The following is an 8,200-nucleotide window of genomic DNA, read 5'->3' on the forward strand; positions in this document are numbered from 1 at the left end:
CTTCACCTGTTTCGCGTGGAGTGTCCATCTTAGAAAAGTGCATCTGTGCATATGAAGAAATCTGGTTATTACTTACTTCCTTCCTAGTTCCCTGTAGTGCTAAATGATGAAGGAGTATGAGAGTGGTAGAACATGTTGACAGACGGAATCTCTAGCTGTAAACCTGCATAACAATGTTGCAACAATATTCTGTTGCAAACACTGAGCTTGCAGAGGTGAATGCAGCACCACTTAAAGCTGGAGAAATAAGAGGTGACACAGTCCTAAAGCTGGTGTAGAAGTACATACAATGCTGGTTGGTATTAGCAAGGAGTGCTTCTCATTGCGTACTTGAAATTACATGTGGAACTGAGTATGCATCTTGAATTCTGAAAGTTCAATGGAAAATTTGCATTAGAATTATTTATGGAGGGGGGGAAATGTTTGTGTGATTTGCTTGTTTGGCTTAAAAGAGCCCCTCACGCCCTGGCAAAAAAAAAAAAAAAATCTCAAACTTGCTTTTAACATCTTTGGAACCAAAAGTCTCTGAACAACATTTTATAAAATACACTTTTGCAAAGGGGATGGATAGAAGAGGGATCAGAAATACTAACTTTGCCATAAAATGTGCTGGGGTGTTCTAGTTTACTTCATCTACATCTATCTGTTTATAAACCTATGGCTTTTGAATACTTCTGCAGTGTCTAACTTTATCTTCTGATCTGGGGACTGAATTTTTCTGCCCAGCTTCTCCTCTAAGTAGCGAGTAGCTCTGCCTCTTGCATACAGATAACCACACAGTCCATACTCAGGGTTCAGGATCGCTAGAATTGCTGACTGCTTGTATTTGCAGTTATTTGTCTTAAACATTTTCTACTTTTATTACAAGCACAGGCTTTGAGGGCTTGAGAAACAGTACTACACAAGCTAAAATAAGGATTGAATGTGCTTGAGCTCTGTTTCATCATAAGTGCTAAATTTCGTGTTTTAGTTACACAGATATGGGACCAAGCATCATTTTAGTGGACCTTGAGTGTGTGTTGGCATGGTTCCTTTGACCTCAACCACAGCAAGAGCACTGAGGCTGCAAGAAACTTTGCTGCACATTTTCTAAATCTGGCTATTATATTGTTTTTCCCTCTGTTAAATTGCATCCTTATTCTTGTAGGTTTCCTTCTCAGAGTTTTTCACAGGTTTTGTTGAAAAGAATAATGTGTTGGGAGTATTTAGAAAATCATTTAAAAATTGACACAAGCAAGTGCTCTATTGATCAGGAGAAATGTACATGTTTGTCAGTGAGTTATAACAGCAGTTTGAAAAAGAGAGCATTTTTCAGTCTGTAACTTATCTGTGTATAACATCTGTGGAGGGAGAAGAAGCTCTCAAATCAATCTGAACTGCTTTGGTGGATTTTTTTTTTTTAAACTATCTAACTGATGAAACAGATTATATATGCATGACACTCATCCTGGTTTTCTTTGTGATTTAACTTGATCTTAAGTGTTATGTTAGGGATATGAAGAATGTATTCAGTTTGTCATGCATTTAAGTCCTGTCTGGAATTCCTGGCTTGCACACTGACTAAGCTCTAACAGCAAATTAATTTTCTGGCTGGATTACATTGAAAAAGTGTATATTGAATAGCTTACCTCCTGAAAGCATGCACAGCAGTTACTTGAAGAGCTGGTTGTTAGAAGTGCCTGAAGAAAAAACCTATTTTTTCAGTAAGTAAAAAACCTGGGTTTTTTAAAGCAAGTAAACTTGTACAGTTTTAAGTATTTTAATTCTTTGTGATTTTTTTTTTTTTTGGTGCTACCCGAAACTACATAGGAACAATTTGAAAGCAGCTCTTCAGCTTGTAGGAGCTTGCAATCCTGTCACAACTGAAGAAGATAATATTTAGTGTCCTTTTGATTCTTTTCCTGAGAAAAGTAGTTCTTCAGATATTTCAGTGTTGAAAATAGCGTCTCGTCCCCTGCTTCTTTTGTTGTTGTTATGGTAACAACTGGATGTGCTATTGCACACTAGAAAAGACTCAGAGATGTTTTGATTTCATAGTATGCTTGATTTTATTGTGTGAAGTCTCTGTCTGCAGGAAGGCAGAAGGCTGTCAGCACACTCCCTGCAACCATCAACACCATTGGCAAGAAAGAATTATTAATTTTGGTAATGCTTCCCATGTTACTTATTGAACGGACTTTATTCTAATAAGAACAAAACTCTTCCCTCATCTGGCAGTCAAAACGCAGACATTTGTGTGCTGTTGGAAAATTGGCCTTTCGGCTCTTCTGAACCCATGGAAATTAAATCCAAAGTGTGCAGGTAGTGATATGTAATCTCCAAGGCCTGTTGTAAAGCTAGATAAAGCTGCTAGCTGAACATGCCTGTGTTTACTTATCCTCAGAGGAGCTTCAGCTGGTGTATGAAATTCACAATGCCTTGCTTTCATTCCAGGGTTCAGACTACCCAGTCTTTAAAAGGTTAAAGAGGCTGTTGGTGAAATGTGCAAGGAGTGCAGCCAACAAAGCAAAGTTGTCCTAGAGTGCATTGCTTATACTGAGAGTACATGGCAAAGGTTGGATTGGGTCCTGTGTTGCCTTTTATTTTTGGGGGGTGCAGCAGCAAAATGCATGCTTGCCCTGTGGGGCTTCGGCTTTTATTCTTGATATCTCATTCCGTCTCTGTATAGTTGTTTTGGTTCTTTTCAGAAAAAATGATGTGCTCTTGCTGTACTTAACAGACCACTTGTCTCTGCAATTTCACTTGTAAAGTTTCAAATGCCATTCTAAAATGTGAGCTAATGACTACACCATTAAAATGCTGGTGTATCTGAAGATACAGCTAATACTGAAAGAGTAAAGCTAAAGAACTTGAAAGATGATTTCTTTTTTTTTAATAGTCTACACAAATTTAGGGTTTGTATAATTCAAACACATTTTTATTTAGTCAGTTCTATAGCTTGAATGATCAGGAATGGGCTTTCATTTTGTCAAAAATTAAGGTGCAAACAACTGAGGCTTGCTCGCAAAGTACTGTTCACATTCTTGAATCTTCATACTGTTAGGACACGATTTCAACAAAATAATAGCAGACAGAAGGAGAAGACAAGTATAGCTGCACACCTTAAACCACGAGGACCATTTGTAAATTTCCAAGTTGACTTTATTCAGATGGCTGAATGCTCTAATTTTGATATATCCTTGTCTTTTTAGGATATGTTCTTAGGATGGAGGCCTGTCCTTGAAAACATGCATATGAATCGACTGTTGCAAAAGGTGTTGCTGGGAGAACTAATGCCTTGCTTTAATATTCTTCTAATGCTGGAGAGCAATAAGGGAACCCATTTTACCGGACAAGTAATGCAAAAAATTTGGCCAGCCTTACAAATAGAACCAAGGTGTCATTGTGCCCATCATCCCTAATCCAGTGGGGCTACAGAGAGGAGAAACTCCCATTTTAAAACACAGTTGGCAAAAAATTGTGCAGAGACTGGCCTAAAATGTCAGGATGTGTTACATCTCCTAGTGATGTATACGTAAGAAGGAGTGTGAATAGAAAATCTGGGCTGTTGCCTCATGAGATTTTAGAGGGCAGACCCATGTGACTGTCTCACCAAGCACTCCCTACTGTCAAGCATAAAACTAACAGATAATGCTTTTCTGAAATATTGCCAGCTGTTAATGAAATGTTTAAGGACTTTCCACAGACCGCTGAAAGATGTTTTACCAGAACCCACCACTGAAGTCTCTCAGTTGTGGAAATCAGGAGACCGAGTCTACATTTAGGTATACCAATGAGAACATGTGCTTCAGCTACACTGGAAGGGACCTTATTGGTTCTGGTAATTACTAATGCTGCAGTCATGTGCAAGGGCCTGCTTGATGGATCCATGCTCCCCAGGGTAAAAGGATCGTACCATCTTCAGCTACAACACCGAGCATATCACCTCTCACAGCAGAGCTGGATAAACTTCCTTTGATCAAATGTCAACAGAAGTACAGACTTGGATGAACCTGTTATTATCATCTGAACCTGCTGATTGTTTTTAGAAATTGTAGCTCAGGGTTTCGCATTTGGGTTTGTATTATTACTGATCATATGTTAACCTGTAGGAATTGTTATGTGATAAGAACTTAAGGAATGAAAGATTATGAGGGGTATGTGAGTCTAAGGCCCGTAAGATAGCGTCTGTTCATTGGACTGGCACTTGTGCATTAATGTGTTGGGTTTTTTTTCTTGGCCTTTCAGTACAACGAGACCTCTCCCATAAGGACAGATACAACTTAGCTCAGCATACCAAACAACACATAAAATATTCTGTGCAAAGTACTTGTTATTTGGAAAACTGGCTTCCGCCAGTCTGTATCATAATCAGAATTATAAAGGGCTATTGTAAGTATATCTGCTGTAATGGAAGAGATGGGTAGTGCTATTTCAGCCTTACAGTAAGAGGTACAACAGGCATCTCAGCCCTGCAAAACAGAATAACATTTGATTATGTGCTTGTCACTCAAGGAAGGTACTTGGATACTGGTTAACGCCACTTGCTGCACAGATACAGACCAAGATCAGACAATAGAAATGGACAAACATAAAATTCAAGTTAACATTCGGATACTGCATGAAACATGTGGTGAAAAATCTTTTTGACTGGTGGGGTTGGCTCCCAAACTGGAAAGGATGGTTAGAAAAAACTACCTAAGACAACACTGAGGTACAATTTGTTGTGTTCATTAACTTCAGTGTTTGTGCATATATTAGTTCATTTGATTTTACATTGTAGCCAATTGGTATGTAAAAATGTAGAGCACAGCAAAAAGCAAGCAGAGGCCAGAACAAAAATGCTGAATATGTTAGAGGATAAGAAAGAAAAAAAAGAAGTGCTGCACTAATGACGATAAATTATTAAAAGCCTAAGGGCAGGAATGGATGATGGGACATTAAGGCCACATGGTGATCAATCCCGGGGTCCCACAAGTCATGGGCTGGGTGTCTGTGGCCTTTCTACCATACCCTAGATCTTTAAGAGGAAGAGATCCTTTTCTGAAGGTGTCTCAAATTAAGCTGTAAAAACATGAGTAAGGGAACAAAAGGAATAAAACTATTTCAGGCAAAGCAAATGTTTTTAGGAATGGAAATCAAGATCAAGAAGCATAAGGAGGAATTTGAAAGGCTTGCAGTGGTGAATGTGTGTGAACAATAACTGCTCATGAAGGGAGGAAATATGAAGGGGAAATCGAAATTGTAACTGCTCAGGCATGGAGGGCAAGAAGGCCCAATGCAAGAAGGGGTCAAAATGGCTGGAAGCAGGGATGCCAGAGACAGGAGGACTCCCTGTAAGGAAGTGAAGTTTCCCTTGGTGATGGGATTAGAAACAGCCCCAGTGTTGTCTTGTAACCGTCCTGGAACAGGAGTGCTCAGGGGCCACCTCTGGGCAGCAGAGCTGGGCTGGGGCATGGTCCCAAGGCTGGGCTGAGGTGCCTCATGCAACCACTCATGGGGTCAGTGCTTGGGAAATGTATTTCCACACATAGCTGGAGAACCCAGAGGGAAATGCAGGAGGCCAGAAGGCAGCTACTCAGGGCACCCCATGGGCAAGGCCAAGCAACGTCCAGAGGAGAAGCCGCCACACAAACGCAGCAGGCTGGGCACTGGCTGCAGCTCCAACCCTGCCCACCACAACTCTTGCTCAAGCGGGCTCTCAAATGGGAGCTCTAAAGCCACCACTACAGCAAAGAGACCAAGGACATTTCTGTGGGTGGGAGAGGTGCCCAACTGGATAACCTCCACAAGGGGGCACTTTAATGCCTAACACAGCACCCTTCCCTCTTCCTCCCTGGCCACCAGCTCCTGCCACACAGCACTGCCCTGGCATTGCGTACAACATTTCAAGACAGTTGGATTTACTGCTCAACTCTCAAATCCAAACACCTGCAGCTCTGGAAATGACAAGCAACAATTGCTATTCAGCATCACCTTCTCTTGCTGCTGCAGCGTGGCAGGACATGGGCACCAGGCTGTGATGTTGCTGCCATGCAGCACAGGTGTCACAGTGATGACAACTTCCACTACAATGCCTGCTTCAAGAGAGATGACCCCCACCTGGTCAAGAGGTGCAAGCAAAGGGTTGGCCACAAGAGGAGAGCAACAGCTGCATTTTCACCGGGCCAGGCTTTGAAGGAAAACGCCCCTCAAGAAGCCCAGATGTGCAGCCGGAGTGGGGGTGCTGCCGCTGCTGTCAAGCCTCGCGCCCCCTCCCTTTACCACCACAGCACAGCCAGGCCCTGCCTGGCCTCCAGCAGGCTGCTTCTGCTGCATCTGCACCAAGCCGTGGCATACCTCCCGTAGACAAGTGGACACGTTGCACACCAGGGCTGGGGCTTCCTGCCTTTCCACCCCTGCAGCCAGGCACAGCAGCTTGGCAGACCCCTGGGGGTGTCCTGCCTTCCATGGTTTTCCATGGTTGTCCATGCTGGCAGCAGCCTCTGCTTTGTCCGTGCCAGGGACACTGCACGCTCAAATCCCAGCTGCCTGTTACTGGCCAACTTGCACCTGCAGCCCAACCTCTGCTAGTGCAGGTCCCCGGCTGGGATCCTGTTTGACTAACCCAAACTACACTGTCAGTATCCAACTCATTTTTCATAAATCTGTTGAATTTACAATAGCATTATAAGTGGAAGTCAAATAGTTAAGTGTGCCAGACATCAGTGTTTTCAGTGCAATTAGATCATAATCCTCATGACAGCCACAGCAAAGAAAAATAATTAAAAAAAAAAAAAAAGCAGTTACAGAAGAAAAGGATGGAGAGGGAAGGATAGCGTGGCTGAGTGGGCACCTGGTGGCCAGCCATGGTCAACCTACCGCATCAGTCATGCCTGAGTCTTGGTGAGTCTGTATCATGAATGAAGATGTTTTTACAGCATGCTGGAAAGGACACGTTGCAGCCCAGTGCTGAGTGACAAACGGGTGCTTGGACGTGGCATCAGGCCCTGCCGTAGAAGTCACAGGAAAGAGTACTCTCAGCAAGCAATTCTCTTTCCCTTGCTGCCCTCCTTCTATGCCCTGTTTTTACAGGGGAATCCCAGGCTCAATTGAGATGTTGTCCATCAAAAACTAAGTGGAAGTGATCTACAAGCTTGATTGTGTATGTGAGCAGGAGGTCTCAAGCTGAGCCCTTAAGGCTGCAAAAGGAGAAAGTAAGCCTGAGTTTAACCACAAGCAGGCTGATGGAAGTAACCCACAAGAAGGAGAGTGGACCCTTGTCTCTGCTCAGGATTGACAGAAGAAATGTTCTCCTTCATAAAGTGCCCCTGTGTAACAGATACAATACTCTGGGACATTGAGAAGCATGTGAGTGATGGACAGGATCCATAAGAAGCGCACCATGCTGAGTTGATCCAACAACATACTTGCATTAGAAACAGTGTCACCAGAAAAACATGTCAAGTATCGTGTACTGAAGAAACCTTACTGTGCAAAGCGAAGCACCCATTTGCTGTCCAAACAACTTCTCTAGAGAAGTTGGCTGCTGTCCAGAGAGCTTGTCTTCATGATGTCAGTGAAAGGCTGCCAAGCCTGGTGAACCCTACAGATTAGTGTCTGCACTTAGTATTCCACATAGGCTCCAGTAACATTGTGATGAGGCAAGTTAGAACCATCAGAGAGACTATCCATCCCCTGGAGCAATGTTAAAAGGATCATAAGCACACGTGGTTGTATCCTTTATCGTAGTCAGAGGTAGGGATTTAGAAGGAGAAGACAAATTGAAGAGGTGAATGCCTGGCTGTGGGGCTGGTGCTGTACTCAAGGCTTTGTCTTCTATGATCATGGATCTACTTTTGAGAAGCTGGGTCTGTTGCAAGCTGATGGGATTCACCTGACCAAGTGGAGCAACACGGTATTTGCCAACAAGGAGGGCAGGTTTATACAGAGACTTGTAAACTGTATTTAACAGGGGAAGAGGATGGACTTTTGAGCAACAGAGAAGAGCCAGTTGATGTACTAGAAACCAACAGGGAAACACCTATGAAATGCCTCAAATGAATTAGGGCGTGTTCCTCTGAAAAAAGTGATACACAGTCAGGAGCCCAACTGGAATGCCTCTATACCAGTGCACGGAGCATGGATAAAAAATAGGAGGAGCTGGAAGTTGTGCAACTACAAAGCTAGGATGTAATCGCAATTGCTGAAACGGGGTAGGACGAATGGCACAACTAGAGCA

General features: G+C 43.0%; 1 long non-coding RNA gene across 1 annotated transcript in view; it reads left to right on the plus strand.

Annotated features, from left to right (window-relative positions):
- Positions 1-4,960, plus strand: part of LOC129199602 (uncharacterized) — a 28,602-nt gene extending 23,642 nt beyond the window's left edge. Inside the window, exon 4 of the long non-coding RNA XR_008574692.1 lies at positions 3,192-4,960. This is a non-coding gene — a long non-coding RNA (uncharacterized LOC129199602). The remainder of the gene's footprint in view (positions 1-3,191) is intronic.
- Positions 4,961-8,200: the final 3,240 nt, after the last annotated feature.

This window comes from Grus americana, chromosome Z (genome assembly GCF_028858705.1).
Source record: "Grus americana isolate bGruAme1 chromosome Z, bGruAme1.mat, whole genome shotgun sequence".
NCBI classification, from domain to species: Eukaryota; Metazoa; Chordata; class Aves; order Gruiformes; family Gruidae; genus Grus; species Grus americana.